General features: G+C 45.5%; 1 non-coding gene across 1 annotated transcript; it reads right to left on the bottom strand.

The window, feature by feature from the left end:
* Positions 1-4,881: 4,881 nt before the first annotated feature.
* Positions 4,882-4,954, bottom strand: trnar-ucg (transfer RNA arginine (anticodon UCG)). Its single transcript has one exon. It is a non-coding gene; the product is annotated as a tRNA-Arg (tRNA).
* Positions 4,955-15,503: the final 10,549 nt, after the last annotated feature.

Below are 15,503 nucleotides of genomic sequence, written 5' to 3'. Positions count from 1 at the left end.
GAATGGAAGTCAATGGAGACATATGACTAGTAATAAATGAATTGTAGAGCTCTCTAATTGGAATTGTTACTAGTAATAATACAATTAGAGAGCTCTACAATCATAATTGTTACTAGTAACAATTGAATTAGAGAGCTCTATAATCATAATTGTTACTAGTAATAATACAATTATAGAGCTCTGTAATTGTAATTGTTACTAGTAAAAATTGAATTATAGAGCTCTTTAATTGAATTGTTACTAGTAAAAATATAATTACGACGAGTAACGCTGGAACGTTTTAATGCTGAAACGGCCTCCCATAATACTGGACCAATGTTGAAAATTCACTGCTAAATAATATTGGATCAATGTTGATAATTTCATGCTTTTCAGTGTTGAAAAGACAAACATTGAATCAATGCTGATGTTTGGTCAGCTTAATTCTCCACCGGTGAGGCTTACGGTCAATCTATCTGTCCCATTATTCAACATGTTAAGGCAAGTCCAAATCAATTGGGTACATTTGTGTGAATGTGAGCACATTTATTATCCTCAAAGGATACGATGAGTACACCAACGAGTATGTGGATTCACAAAGAATACATAAATGTAAATTTTGTAATTGTAAGCCTTTCTTTAAATTTTTCTGGAAGAGTTAATATTGTATGCGTGTTTGATTTCTGACTCTTCCAATAAGAAAGCTGTAAAAACTATGAATCTATTTAAAAGGTATATTATTTTCCTGCTTACTGGCATGTAATGTTGTCATTCTGTGTTTCATGTTATTATGATAAAAAATGTAAAAAACAAATAAATAAAAAACAAAGAACTTCTACCATAAATTTAGTCTATCAGTTTGAAATAAATAAAAATGTAGCCTATTATTATTATTTAAATCATGTAGAATGTACATGCATTTCCTTATTTATCTAAAGAATACAGAGTTAATAAAGAATTTAGAATATGTGTCCCTATCGAATATCAAATGCGCCACAATCCAATCCAGCAGGTGGCGGTAATGCACCTTCAAGACATCCACCAATCAACCAAAGCAAGCGCAGCTGAACAGACTTCAATCGCGAAAAAGAGACACAGGACAACGACCGTGTTTTTTAGAGGTAAGTGGCCTACAAAAATATAATTATAAAATTTATCTCAATTTTAATTTAGTGTTTTTATTCATCTTTATGTTTTACAACTTGTGTGTTTCTCCTGAGCGAGTTAGAGTGAACTGCAATGTTAATAATAGTCACATGAACGCCCTCGTACACAACCAACGGCCAGGATAATCTTAATACACTGAGTTTCAGTTTGTTTTTCACCAAACCATATCATATTTGTATTCTTTTTTTTTCTTAAGATTGGCATATACACTGTGAATTGTGTCCAAATTCTGACTCGTGCAACTCTTTTTTTTTTTTAAACGGTGCTGCACATGCATTCATTGACTTGTGAGTCGATCCTATTTGATTCATTTGGATTTTGAGACCATATAGGATCGACTCACAAAGTCAATGAATGCATGCATGGCGCGGATCCACAAACGTATCTTACTCGTTGCACTATCTTACTCGTTGCACGCACAGATGAATCATTTTGAATCATCCTATATTCGTCCAGTGTATAAACGTTGAGTTATGCATATAACTACTGTTCCCAGAAGGAGGGAAACGAGGTACAACACATGACTATGGGATATCGCGCTCTAGCGCCATCTGCTGAAGACACCTTTATTCACGCCTGAAAGGCCAATGACGCATGACGACGTGGGCGGGGTCACCTGCCCACAGCATATAAATGCGGTCGTATGTGTCATCCCCTTTGTTCAGTTCAGCTCTTCACCGGGCCTCCGACTGCGCGGGGCCCAGAGGTGTTGTACCTCGTTTCCCTCCTTCTGGGAACAGTAGTTATATGCATAACTCAACGTTCCCATTCAGTCGGTTCACTCGGTACAACACATGACTATGGGACCTATATACACGCCCCGCGAAGTCGCTGAACTAAACGTAAGGGACCAGCACCGCCACATATCCCATTTCCCAGGGAAAAAACGGCCTGTAGTTAACGCCGGGTAAACCGGACAAAACGTGCGCAGTAATGCCTAGCTGGCATCCGCGCAAAATCTCAAACCAAGCCCCTAAAATGTTCATGTCCTCGTAGAGTGCTCACACCCTTCCAGGCAGAACCAACTCCATACATGCTATAGAAATAGCTTGTATAATCCCATGTGAAAGACATCGCTTAGATAGCGGCTCCCCATGTGCTGAGTTGGAAATCATGACAAAAAGGCTGGTCAGGCAAGTGCATAGCCTACAACTGCCCAATGCACCTGCGTACAACTTGCAAATGGCACAAGCACAAAGCAAGTCTCCTGTCTTCCTCTGAGTCAGAGATTTTACAAGGCAGGCCGCTCGAACGAGAGCGTATACTACCAACATGCCTTTTAGGCATATCCGCCACGTTTGGGCGCAACACCACCAAGCACAGCTTGGGAGCCATCAATAGTGCATGAGGATCACCAAACGTGCTTCACTGATACCAGTACCAATGAAAAGGCAGCATCCTTATATTCAAAGATTTCTAAAGGCTCAAACAGAGGTTTACAACTAGCCTCCAGAGTCCAGACCAACCATCAGGTCATGACGGCACCATTACGGTTTGTAACGAGCCTAAAAACGCAGACCCAAGCTCCAGGTATACTTTGGATGTCTGTGTTCTGCGTACCATCCGCGTGACATAATTATTGTCAAAGGGAGGGTCTACAGTGCGCATACCACAGCTTACGAGTGACTTGCACAAAGTTCACTTAGAAACACACAATCTGTACTCAAGCCGAAAACATCCGTCAGCATGCAGCCTTAGACAGACAATGCGCATATAACAGCGCATGTGCAAAAACAACAGAGGTGACAGAAGAGTCACAAATATTATACTGCACGTGTATTGAACTCGGCCATCCGTGTTCATTCGATTGTGCCAGAGACACGTCTGGATGTGGAAAATGAATTATACCCGGGCCTTTATGGCCAAAAGAGTATATATTTGAAAAGCTCACACTCTCAAATGTGTGCGAGATGGAGTGGAATGCGAGAGCTCCTCGGCAGTCCATGAACTGTCTGTGTGAAGTAATTATCAACATCAGAAGAGGTACACACACAACCACACACATGTGAGTGACATGAATTATGTAGCACGTTTCCCACGTACTATTGTACACTCAAAGCACTTTGCGCTTATTTCCGGGATCTCTCCTCAACCACCAGCGGTGTACAGCATCCTCGTGGATGATGCGACGGCAGCCACAGTACAATGGCGCCATTGTGCGCTCATCTCCCTCCAGCTAGAGGTGGAGAGGAGGGCCAAAAGCATCTTTCCACTAATGTGGCCAATAAAGTATACTTTGAAAACTCCCGCTCTCGACTGTAATCGAAACGGTGTGAAATATGTAGTATGCCCGGACCCTTTTGAGGAACCAAATATGCACGCTTAAGCGCAGCACCATTAATGCCCTCGTGAACACTGAATCACCCAATAGACTTCCAGTATGGAATGGGGGTGATTTCTTTCGGAGAAGAAACCAGTAACCCCTCAATCAGGCACTGATACGGTGATACAGATCTTCACCTGCACCAAACTTCAAACAAGCACTAATTTGACATAACATGGTGCGCTTCAAAAAATGCAAGCGCCCTGTTTTGTCGCTATAATCAGATTCTCCTTCTGTCAACATGTAGGTCCTGGAGACCACAGTTCCCGTTAAAGGGTAAAGAATCTGCGTCCTGCCTGGGACAGCAGGTCCCTGCGTAGGGGAAGACACCATGGTGTCCGGCAGTGACATGGTACTTGCGTTTGTCGCTTACCCTGTCTTTGCCGGCCAGCGAGGGGCCACAACAATCAGTGCCAGACTCTCCTGAACCACTCTGTCTAGAGTAGGCTGTCAGTATGTCTTGGTTAGAACTGGAGCTTAATCAGCTCCAAGCTTGGAGAGACTGTGTATGGTAAATGGACTGCATTTAGCACTTTCAACAGACCCTATGGCCATCCAAAGCACTTTACATGTTGCCTCACATTCAACCATTCATACACCAACGGTGATGTCAGCCATGTAAGGTGCCATCCAGCCCGTCGGGAGCAGCTGGGATTAGGTGTTTTGCTCATGGACACCTCGACACTTGGTCAGGTGGACCCAAGGATTAAACTGCCAACCTTCCGGTTTGTAGACAACCTACATGAACCACTGAGCCCCTGCTGCCCGAGAGAAACATGTACAGTATAGTCTTGGGCCATGCGACAGGGCATCCACCCCCAGGGGGTGCTCCCTATTGAGAATAACAGCTCGTAACGCGTGTTATTCGTGGATGCAAACAAAAATCTACCTCGGCACTGCTGAACCGAGCCCAGATCTGTACCACTATTCGAGGGTGCAGGCGCCACTCTCTGACTCGTGGTCCCCCTCTGGACATTAGGTCCGTTCCAATATTCATACGGCATGGGACCTACATTGCCCGGAGTCCCGTTAAATGCTCGCTGGCCCATATCAGGAGCGTCCGTGTCAGTTGCAACAGAGGAAGAGAGCGAGTACCTCCCTGTCTTTTTCTATACAACATTACTGTCGTGTTGTCCATTCCGACAAACACATGTCTGCCTTTTAAGTAATAACTTTAGAATTCTACGTGGTGACACAGGAACTTTCCTTGGAGACGCTGGGGATTGAACCCAGGAGCTCATACATGTAAAGCATGTGTTCTACCACTGAGCCACTGGCCCTAGTAGATTAAGCTGAACTGCTGAGAAAGTCATCGGTGTCTTTGACACTGTACAAGAATCCTCTCAGAAAGTGGAACTCAAGGATTGCACAACACTAAACCTCATGGAACTGGTGTTCTGTGCTTTCATAAATGACCCAGATGGGACTTGAACCCACAATCCTCAGCTCCGAAGGCTGATGCCTTATCCATTAGGCCACTGGGCCACTGCTGAGCAAAGTGTTTTAGTGCCAGAAGAACCACCTGCAACATCATTTGTGTGACACTCTTTCCGGCTGCCGGCCACTCTCCTTACAGAGTTGCCCTGGCACAGAGCTCCCTATCCCTGTAGTGATGCATCCGTCATCACCACTATACGTGATGTAGCTCTCCCTAGAGGAACCCCATCTGCCAACAGACCCGGGGATGCCCAGGGGATCAGAGCTCGAACGCACAACGGGATTATTGTCGGTCTGTTCTAATGCCATGCGGCATTCAGACCAGTGCTCGGCGCCCATCTCTGGAACGCATGGATAAAGAGGAGACAAAGCCGGATGACTGCTATCATCAAGGCCATGAGCCCCAGCAGTCTCAACCTTGTACGAAAACACACTTGCATGCCCCACTGAAACCGATTCAGGCATCTGTGAACATTTTCGACTCTTCGTACTGACAGCCTAGCTGTCTTCTGTACTTAATCCATCTCTAACCCGAGATATGACCTCCGTTGACACGGAACCAAGGGCTCTTTATTTTTTTTTTGACATTTATTAAAAAACCCAGAGATCGTAGATGGAAAACAAGCTCCTGTGTTTGTAACAATGCTTGTTCCCTGCTGTCTGCGGCCAGGAACAGGTCGTCCAAAATAGGCGAACACTCATGCCCTGATGACACAGTGGAGCCAACACCGCTTCTGTATGCGAGGTACAGGTCGAACGGCGAGTGACATACTGCAAGCACTTTTGAGCTTGACACAATAACCACTCTAAGTTGTGTACTCAACTGCTGCAGAGGTTTTTTTTTTTTTTTTTTTTTTTTTTTTAGGAGGAGGAATTAATGTTGAAATACCTCTTCCTCCATCTTTCCTTGTGGCAAAAACTGAAATAGCCATTTTGCTGAGGAAAGCACGGATTTCCCCTCAATAGTGGGGAAAAACCCTCTCGACCAACGAAGTTGCGATTACTCCGCCGAAACAGAGCGAGAGAGAACCCGCAGCCCCACTGGAATCGTGCGAAGAAGCCACGGTGTTGTTAGTGCGCACGCACGCCACCGTTTTGACTTCGAGGCGGGCAGCGAGGATTCCCAGGCATCACCTGTGGAACCCCACTGCAAAATGCATGACCTTGCATTTTCCTCCTCTGTTAGTACAGAATATGAGGTTAGCTGCTTTAGTGCATTCTGATTGTTTTGACAAATCAACACATGAGGTTTTGTTATACACAACATGCTTAAAACTGAACCCGCTATTTTGCAGGGTTACTTCTACAAAAGATCGGCAGGCGAGTTTGCACCGCTGATTTTACTGGAGTCAAACAAGCTTCTCTTTATCATGGCAGGTTACTGCCGACAAACCTTGTTGCCGCTCTAATACAGGCCATGCAAGGACCATCACTTCGCTTCCACCCACTTTGGGGGGACCGCGATCTGCCCTGCTTGAATATTTATAGCGTCAGAGCATTTCTCGCCCGCATCCAGCGAGACCGAATCACCCTGTGAACACTACACTCGATCGTCCCAAGTTTTAGTCCGAAACCGGTGATCACCACCAGAAGACAGGCGCGGGCCTTGTTTGGCCACTGCCCCGCTAAGCGGAACGATAGAGCTGCCGGTAGAGCGCAGCCTGCACTGCGGTTGGCGAGCTCTAGCCTATCCGCCCAGCGCGGACAATTCCAAACACACTAGACAGTGTGATGTATACCCGAGTATACCCTAAACACCCACATTTCATAGTACAGGGGCGGGTATCCAGATATTTCTTCTGAAAAGGAGTATTAGCCATTTGTTAGTTGTACTAAACTCAAGCTAAACACTTGTATGCCTTTCCTTCAACAAGAATCACCACTGAGGGTTATCGTGTGAATGTGGCTTAAGTTTGAACATTTTGTTTTGAGAAAAACTTATCAGCCTTAGTTAGCATAGCTAAACTTGTTGCTAAGAAGCTTTCTCTTAGACCTTTATTTCGACAAGAATAACCACTGTGGGCTTCCCTTGCGAAAATGTGGCGTGATGGTGTTCTAGCAGCACGGTGAAGAGCTGAAGAACAAAGGGGATGACACATACGACCGCATTTATATGCTGTGGGCAGGTGACCCCGCCCACGTCGTCATGCGTCATTGGCCTTTCAGGCGTGAATAAAGGTGTCTTCAGCAGATGGCGCTAGAGCGCGATATCCCATAGTCATGTGTTGTACCGAGTGAACCGACTGAATGGGAACGAGAGGCGATCGGAAGGTTAGATGAATTTCTGGCTTGTCAGTAATTGTGTTCGCCACTCGTGAGAGAGTATCTCACAGCTGAAGCAGAACTAGAACTGATTGACCTGTTAGCGCGGTGAGGGGAAATACAATCAGCTCAGCTCTGCTTCAGCTGTACGATATCATCACGAGAGCAGATCACAATTACTACATTACAGTTTAATCTTTAATGCAGCAAGAAAAAAAGAAAAGAGTGAGATCTTTAAGTTCTGTAGGCAGCTATATCAAACTACAGAAATTTAGTAAACAGTTGTGCCTCCAGTTCGTGTTGTAAATGGAAAAAAAATCTCTTCCAAACCACCGTGTAGCCTATACAGCTCCTCTTTTATTTTCTTAATTTAGCTATTTGGTCATTCATTTACTTGTTTCATTTTCACACTTTATTTATTTACTATTAAATACAATAATATTATTAGATAAAACACCAGATATAGTCACTTTGCTTTTTCATTCATTGTGTGTCTGCAGGTCCTTTAAAGTCTATACTAAAATGCATTAAATAGTCCTGAATTTAATGTTACTGTTTTAACTGGGATATCAAGATTTTGATAAAATTTCAAGTTTCACTTCATTTTGTAGTAGGTGATATTTGTAATGTATAATTAATCACATTTCCAAATATTTACTATCTTGTTGTTGTTTTAGATGCTGTGAATGCTGATAAAAAGAGGCATCAGAGTTTATCTTTGCTGGGACGGTGCAAAACTGTCTCCATTACAACCTGAAAGGCTTCGGGGCATTGCTCATGGTGGAACCCCCTGAGTTTGGAGTATTTCATTCTTTCTTTTACCTTCTTTCTTTCAGTAGTACTGTGTCATTTCTGTATTTATTGGCAAGTTTACATTTGTATTTACTTCCATTTTGCAGATGCAAGTTGTCATGTTTTTCCAGGCTCTTCTCATTTGTGTCATAAATTCAGATGTAATTGTTTTAAGTCAATGTGAGATTTCCTGTTGGAACTGTTGGGCATAAATAAAGACATTTGCATCTAAACTGAAGGATGTTGTTTACTTTGAGTGACTTTTTAATGCAAAATCATATCGACTGCAGCCACACATGGTCTCTGATTAAAATGAATAAAATAAAGAGACAAATTAACTGCCATAGAATCCTGCTGTACATAAAGCAAGATTGATCTATTTTTCATCGTTGAATTAACATTATTTCAGGGTGCAAACCTGATGAAAAATCAACATTCTCAACATTGAGATCTCAACATTGATTCAATGATATTTTAGTTGATGCATTAACATTGATTCAACGCTGATTCACTGTTTGTCTGCTATCTGGGTCTGTTTATCCAGAGGTTTATCCCGGATCTGGGCCCTGTCCGGATCGGATGGTGGACCTGCCTGGACATGACCAACGCATCCTGGAGTGTCTGCTGAGCCGTGTCAAATGGTGTCTCCTCCGAATTTGCATCACTGGCACGACATGCTCAAAACCCGTCTTCGCCGCAATAATTCCGTTCTTTCATGTATTCATACTCTTGTGTAATCAACGCCCCATCCTAAATAAATCCGTCTCTTCCGTGATACCCTGAAATTTTGAATATTCCAATCTAATATGATTTCTGACCTGTAAGGTTGCCAGAATAATAATCTTACACGGTGTGTTAATAGGCCAGAGGAGAACTGGCCCCCCGACTGAGTCTGGTTTCTCCCAAGGTTCATTTTTCTCCATCATGCCCTGATGGAGTTTTGGTTCCTTGCCACTGTCGCCTTTGGCTTGGCTTGCTCAGTTGGGGACACTAAAAAAAATATGATTAAAGTTATTCAACTTATTATACAAATAAAATTTATGAATTAGGTCTTATTTAATTCTATAAACTATAATACTGATCTGCCAACATTGTCGCTATATGATAAATTAAAATAAGCTGATAACATCACTGTTTTCTCCAGTACGACTGTACAGCCAAATCTAATTTTGTCGCAATATTATCCTGTTTGACACTGTGAAGCTGCTTTGACACAATCGTGATTGTAAAAGCGCTATATAAATAAAGTTGATTGATTTGTCCCTCCGCGTTACCATGGAGACGGCCTGTGCCATCGGCCACTCCTTAGCTGGTATGGTAACTGTGGAGAGCCATCTCTGGCTGAATTTGTCGGGGATAAAGGAGAAGGATAGAGCTTTTCTCCTGGACTCCCCGATCTCGCCTTCTGGGTTGTTTGGGGACGCGGTTAACGCCGTGGTCTCCAGACACCAGGAGGCGAAGAAACAGTCAGCGGCCTTCCAGCAATTCCTCCCTCGTCGCTCTAAATCAGGGAAGGCTGGCCCTAGCGGGCAACCTCAGCCGTCTGCCAGCTCCTCACATCGGCAGATGCAAAAGGAGAGCGGCGCCTCTAGAGCCCCTCCTCCGGGAGCTTGGCAACAGAAGCGGCGCTCTCACCAGCAGTCATCCGCTCCTAAAGGCGATCTAAGGACCGTCCTTCAGGCGCGGAAGGCTGCCGGGATGAAGTCCTAGCCGCGGCAGGGCTTCTAAGGGCGGTCCCCCCCACGGAGAAACAACCGAGGTTGTTTTCTTTGTGGTGCCCTGGGGAAATCGATGTGGTAATCCCGCTGTCTATGACACTTCGGGCCACATCGGTTTCCCACGAACGCATGCTGCCCCGACCGCCTCTGGAAAGACCTGCGGTGGGGCAGCTCGCGCGTTCGCACATAGAGACTCGTTCCCAGCTTCTCCCTGCCAGTCAGCCGCTTCAGGGGGTTGGGGTCGAGCCTCGTGTAACACCCGTCGCCAGCCTCGAAAGGCTGGTTCCCTTAGTAGATTATCTCGGCGCATGGAAATGCCTTCCGAGTATTTCTACATGGGTCCTGCGTACTGTAGAGAAAGGTTACAGACTGCAGTTCGGTCACCCTCCTCCGAAATTCAGGGGGCTGAACTGGACTGTAGTGGTACCAGAGCAGGCTCGGGTGATGGAACTAGAAGTAAAATCCTTGCTGGCGAAGGAAGCCATAGAACAGGTTCCTCCGCTGGAAAGGGAGTCCGGGTTCTACAGCCGGTACTTTATAGTTCCCAAAAAGGATGGGGGGTTACGTCCAATTTTAGATCTGCGGCATTTGAATCGATCTCTAAGGAGGTTCAGATTCAAAATGCTCATGATTCCCATCATCGTGGGTCAGATCCAGTCCGAGGACTGGTTTGTCACGATAGATCTGAAGGATGCGTACTTCCATATCCCCATCCTTCAGTGTCACAGGAAGTTCTTGAGGTTCGCTTTCGGGGGCAAAGCGTACCAATATCGAGTGCTTCCCTTCGGCCTAGCCCTCTCCCCACGCATGTTCACGAAGTGCATGGATGCAGCTCTAGCGCCAATGAGGCTTATGGGCATCCGTGTACTGAATTATATCGACGACTGGCTCATATTGGCCTAGTCGTACGATGTGGCAGTTCGGCATCGAGATGTCGTTCTGGCCCACATAAAGTGCTTGGGGCTGAGACTCAACACGAAGAAGAGTGTGTTGACGCCATCCCAGAGGATTACGTTCCTAGGGATCGTATGGGACTCGATATCGATGCGGGCACAATTGTCTCCCGCGTGAGTCGAGACCGTACGGGCGATGGTCTCAGGAATAAGGCTAGGCCACAGCACCACTGTGAAGCACTTTCAGAGAGTGCTGGGGCACATGGCAGCAGCGTGCAACGTGATACCGTTCGGCCTGCTACACATGAGACTCCTCCAGTGGCGGCTGAAAACCAAGGGGTTTTCCCCCAGAGGGAATCCTTTCTGTATGATCAGGGTAACGCGCAGATGCCTTCGTTCCCTAGTCATATGGAAGAAACTTTGGTTTCTCTCCCAGGGGCCAGTGTTGGGAGCGTCCTGTTGCCGGAAATCCGTTTCAACAGACCGTTTGCCTCCCTCACTGGTTGGGGCGCAGTCATGGACGGCCGCTTTTGCGAGGGGCCCGTGGGAGGGCCGTCATTCCTCCTGGCACATAAACTGCCTGGAGATGATGGCGGTCTACAAAGCTCTCAGGAGCTTTTTCCCGGACCTCCACGGCCAACATGTCCTGGTACGGACAGACAATACGGCTGTCGTTGCGTACCTCAATCACCAGGGAGGGTTGAGATCACGCCCTCTATGCAGATTGGCGCATCTAATTCTCCTGTGGTCCCAAGGGAAACTGTTGTCCATCAGGGCAATGTATGTCCCGGGGGTCCAAAATCAGGGAGCAGACGTCCTGTCGAGGCAGGGGCTGAGGCCCGGGGAGTGGCGGCTCCACCCCGAGGTGGTGGAGGCCATGTGCGAGAGGTTCGGCCCAGTGGAAGTGGACCTGTTTGAGTCTCGAGAGACGTCCCACTGTCCACTGTGGTTTTCCCTCACACATCCAGCCCCGCTGGGGTTGGATGCCATGGTGCAGACGTGGCCGAGGCTGCGTCAGTACGCATTTCCCCCGATCGTTCTGCTCCCGGGAGTCCTGGAGAGGGTTCGTCAACAGGGGGTCAGCCTACTTCTGGTGGCGCCCTGTTGGCCGACTCGAGTTTGGTTCTCGGATATCATAGCTCTGCTGGCAGGTCACACATGGCAGATTCCTCTGAGGAGGGAACTCCTGTCTCAGGCGGCGGGCACAATATTTCACCCCCGGCTAGAGATTTGGAACCTTTGGGTCTGGCCCCTGAGGGGGCCAGGTACCTAGAGGCTGGCCTGTCGGCAGAGGTGGTAGAGACCTTACTCAGTTCCAGGGCTCCGTCTACAAGGAGACTGTACAGCCTCAAGTGGAATGTCTTTTCCACTTGGTGCAGGGAGCGTGAGGTGGACCCAGTTAACTGCCCAGTGGCTTCAGTGCTGGAGTTCCTCCAAGATCGCTTCTCTGCGGGTCTAACCCCATCCACACTCAAGGTGTACGTAGCTGCCATTACGGCTTTCTACACGCCTTTAGGTGATGGGCCTTTGGGTAGGCACCAGCTGGTTGTACAGTTCCTCCGTGGGGCTCGGAGGATGAGGCCTGCGGCTCGGGCCAGAGTTCCAACCTGGGATCTGGCAGTGGTTCTCGAGGGCTGGCTGAGGCCCCCTTCGAGCCGCTGGAGGTGGCGGAACCAAAGTACCTGACCTTTAAGGTGGCTTTTCTCCTAGCTCTTACCTCTCTTAGGAGAGTCGGAGATCTCCAGGCCTTGGCGGTAAAGCCAACTTGCCTGGAGTTTGCCCTGGGTGGAGTAAAGGCCATCTTACATCCTAGGCCGGGCTATGTGCCTAAGGTCCCATCAAGGGTGGTCAGGTCATTGGTTCTGCAGGCATTTCATCCTCCGCCCCACGTGACGGCGGAAGAAGGGAGGCTTCACCTACTCTGCCCGGTTAGGGCACTTAGAGTCTATTTGGAGAAGTCTGCACAATGGAGGAGATCTCAGCAGCTGTTAGTATGTTTTGGCTCACCCAAGAAAGGGTTGCCTGCTTCTACTCAGACAATCAGTTACTGGATTGTCCAGGCAATAACCATGGCCTATCGGGTGCGCAGTTTGCCTTCACCCTTGGCTGTGAGGGCTCATTCCACAAGAGGCATGGCCTCTTCAGTGGCCCTCCTTTCTGGGGTCCCCTTGCAGGATGTCTGTGAGGCGGCTGGGTGGGCCACCCCACACACTTTTATCAGGTTTTACAGCCTGGATCTCCCTGCGACGCCTGGCGCTAGGGTGCTCCAGTCCTAGTTGTGCCCGGTTTCCGGCTTCACACTAGAGCAGGCGCTACCCTCGGTGTGGCCTAGTGGGTACTCATCCCCATTTCGTCGTTCCGAAGCAGTGGGAAGTTCCCTCGATAAGGGAACGGCTCGGGTTATGTATATAACCCTTGTTCCCTGAGAGGGAACGAGCACTGCGTCGCGCCGCCACACCTCGGCACGCCTGGAGCGCATGCTTCAGAGCAATAACTGCTGCCATTATGCGCCGGCTCCCCTTTTATACTTCCGGGTACGCCGTCACAATGACGTCATCACGCACGCCAATCGGATTGGACTAGTTTCTATTCAGACTTCAGATTCGCTGATGCTTAGGGAGCATCCCCATTTCGTCGTTCCGACGCAGTGCTCGTTCCCTCTCAGGGAACAAGGGTTATATACATAACCTGAGCTGTTTCCCAGAGTCACGTGATCGATGACAAATGAAGTCTCACTTTCTGTCCAATCACGTGCGCGTTTCGCTTTGCGTCTCAGAAGGTTCGAACTCCAGATCGAGTTGTTGGCTCAGCCAGTCTGGTTGATGTATTTGTGAGGAGAGTGCTGTACTTTAAAAGTTAATCAATAAATTACATTTAGATAACCAAAATGTATTTGTCACTATTTATTTATTTGTCTCTTTTTTTTTTGGTAAAACATTTGCTTTTTTTAAGGTCATTTGGTGTTAGGGGATATGGTGTTGGTGTTTGTATTTAGAGTAAAGAAAAAAAAAGAGTAATGGCCTTTCCCTATCTGGGAATATTTTGACTTTATAGCTTTCAATGTGTGTATGCTTTAAAAAATAAATAAATAAATAGGGAACTACTGTCTAAAAAATAGACTTAGCCCCAACACTGTAAAACAGCTTTTATGTCTTAATAAAAATAATTCAAAACTTTATCACTTTTCTGTCATTCGCTGTACACAAACATTATCATTGCAAGTGTCATAAGCACATTTAATGATCATATCACACAATGGCCTTATTCACTATGTGTGTGGAGAGTATGCCTACTTTAGATCTTCTTGAATCACATACATAGCTCATATATATTTTATTGTCACTCTTTAATTGGTAAATTAATTTATTTAATGGACAAATTAAACACAAAAATGTAAGGCTTTTATGTGTACGCATTGAAACGGTGTAGTCCATGTATAGCTGCAGCCCGGAGACCTGCAGGTCGTTCGATCTTCCACAGGCTTCCCGCTTTATTTTACATAAGCACCAGATGGCGCTGTTCTTGACACTCGCAACGCCTCAACTCTTTACCCGAAACAGTCATAGACAGTAAAAGAAACGCCTCACTGCTTCATGAGGATTCATTTCCCCATCCCTAAAATGCAGTCCATTATGATGGATATGTCAGAAATGTCAGACATCGTTGCTGTATAAATTTAAATATTCCTATGCAGCTGCGTTTTTTTTTTTGTCTGTTAAAGTTCAACCGTCGAAATGTTACAGCGTTTCAGTTCAGTTCAGTTCAGTTCAACTGCGTGTTTTGCGGCGCATGCGCTTTAACCGCAGGAACCTTTTTTGTAGGCCTAATGTTTGAAAATACTCTGCTGGCATGTGACATATTTTTGATATAGCATCATATAAACATAATTTTTAACCTCTTAAAATATCACTAAAATCACAAAATTATAAATTTCTCCAATTCATGTATTTTAGCCTTTCTAGTACATTAGTCTCCACTAGGTGGTGCTCTGAGTCAACAATAGTATTCCAAAGTATAACCATAGACTGTAAAAAAAAACCAAGCTGATGGTTTGGTTTTTGCCATGAAATCACGTGTTTTATCGGAACCGAGTGCAGTTAGGGACACAGGGAAATACCATTTTGTGTCTAGTATTGTGTTGAGAACAGATAGCCGAACCTGTATAGCCGGTGTTTTATGCAATGCGTAGGCTATATGAATATCATGGAGATAGTTTGCTCAAAATGTATTCAAGGATTTTTACAAAAAAAGTTAGTGTGCAAACACTTGGTGGGTCACACACACACACACACACACACACACACACACACACACTGCAGTTGCAGCAGTCATACCTGGAAAAGAGGGATAGCCTGCATTAAAAGTGCTGTGGATCAGCTCCACGCACCATACTAAAAACAATTTTAGTTTTTGCCTGTATGTAAGTAAGTTAATGGCATTTACACATAATATAACGATTACACTTTACAGTAAGAGTTCATTTGTAAACAGTCAATGCATCTAACATTTACTAACAATGAGATATACATGTTACAGTAGGGTATTTATTAATATTTGCTAATATTATTATTTTAAAAAATACAACTGTCATTGTTCATGTTAGTTCAAAGTACATTAAGTTAATAGATTCAACATTTTAACAATCTATTAGTAGGCTAGATTTTGAAATTAACATGAACCAAGATTAACAAATGTTGAAGTGTTGTTCAGTCTTAATCCATGTAAACTAATGTAGTTAACAAATTATAAGAAATTAAACGTTATTGTAAAGTGTTACCGATATGACAAACAACGTAAACTAATAGGCTACAATGCACCCACTCTATCACCATTAATGAAGTGAGTTATAGCTTGTAACACAAACTTTTTATAGTTTGAACATGCATTTATATATTCTATTAAGCTATTAAATAGAAAATCTATTGATAAAGA

Source organism: Pseudorasbora parva, chromosome 19 (assembly GCF_024679245.1).
Source record: "Pseudorasbora parva isolate DD20220531a chromosome 19, ASM2467924v1, whole genome shotgun sequence".
Classification (NCBI taxonomy): Eukaryota; Metazoa; Chordata; class Actinopteri; order Cypriniformes; family Gobionidae; genus Pseudorasbora; species Pseudorasbora parva.
Note: the sequence above shows the minus strand (reverse complement) of the source record. Positions and strands in the feature narration are given on the sequence as shown.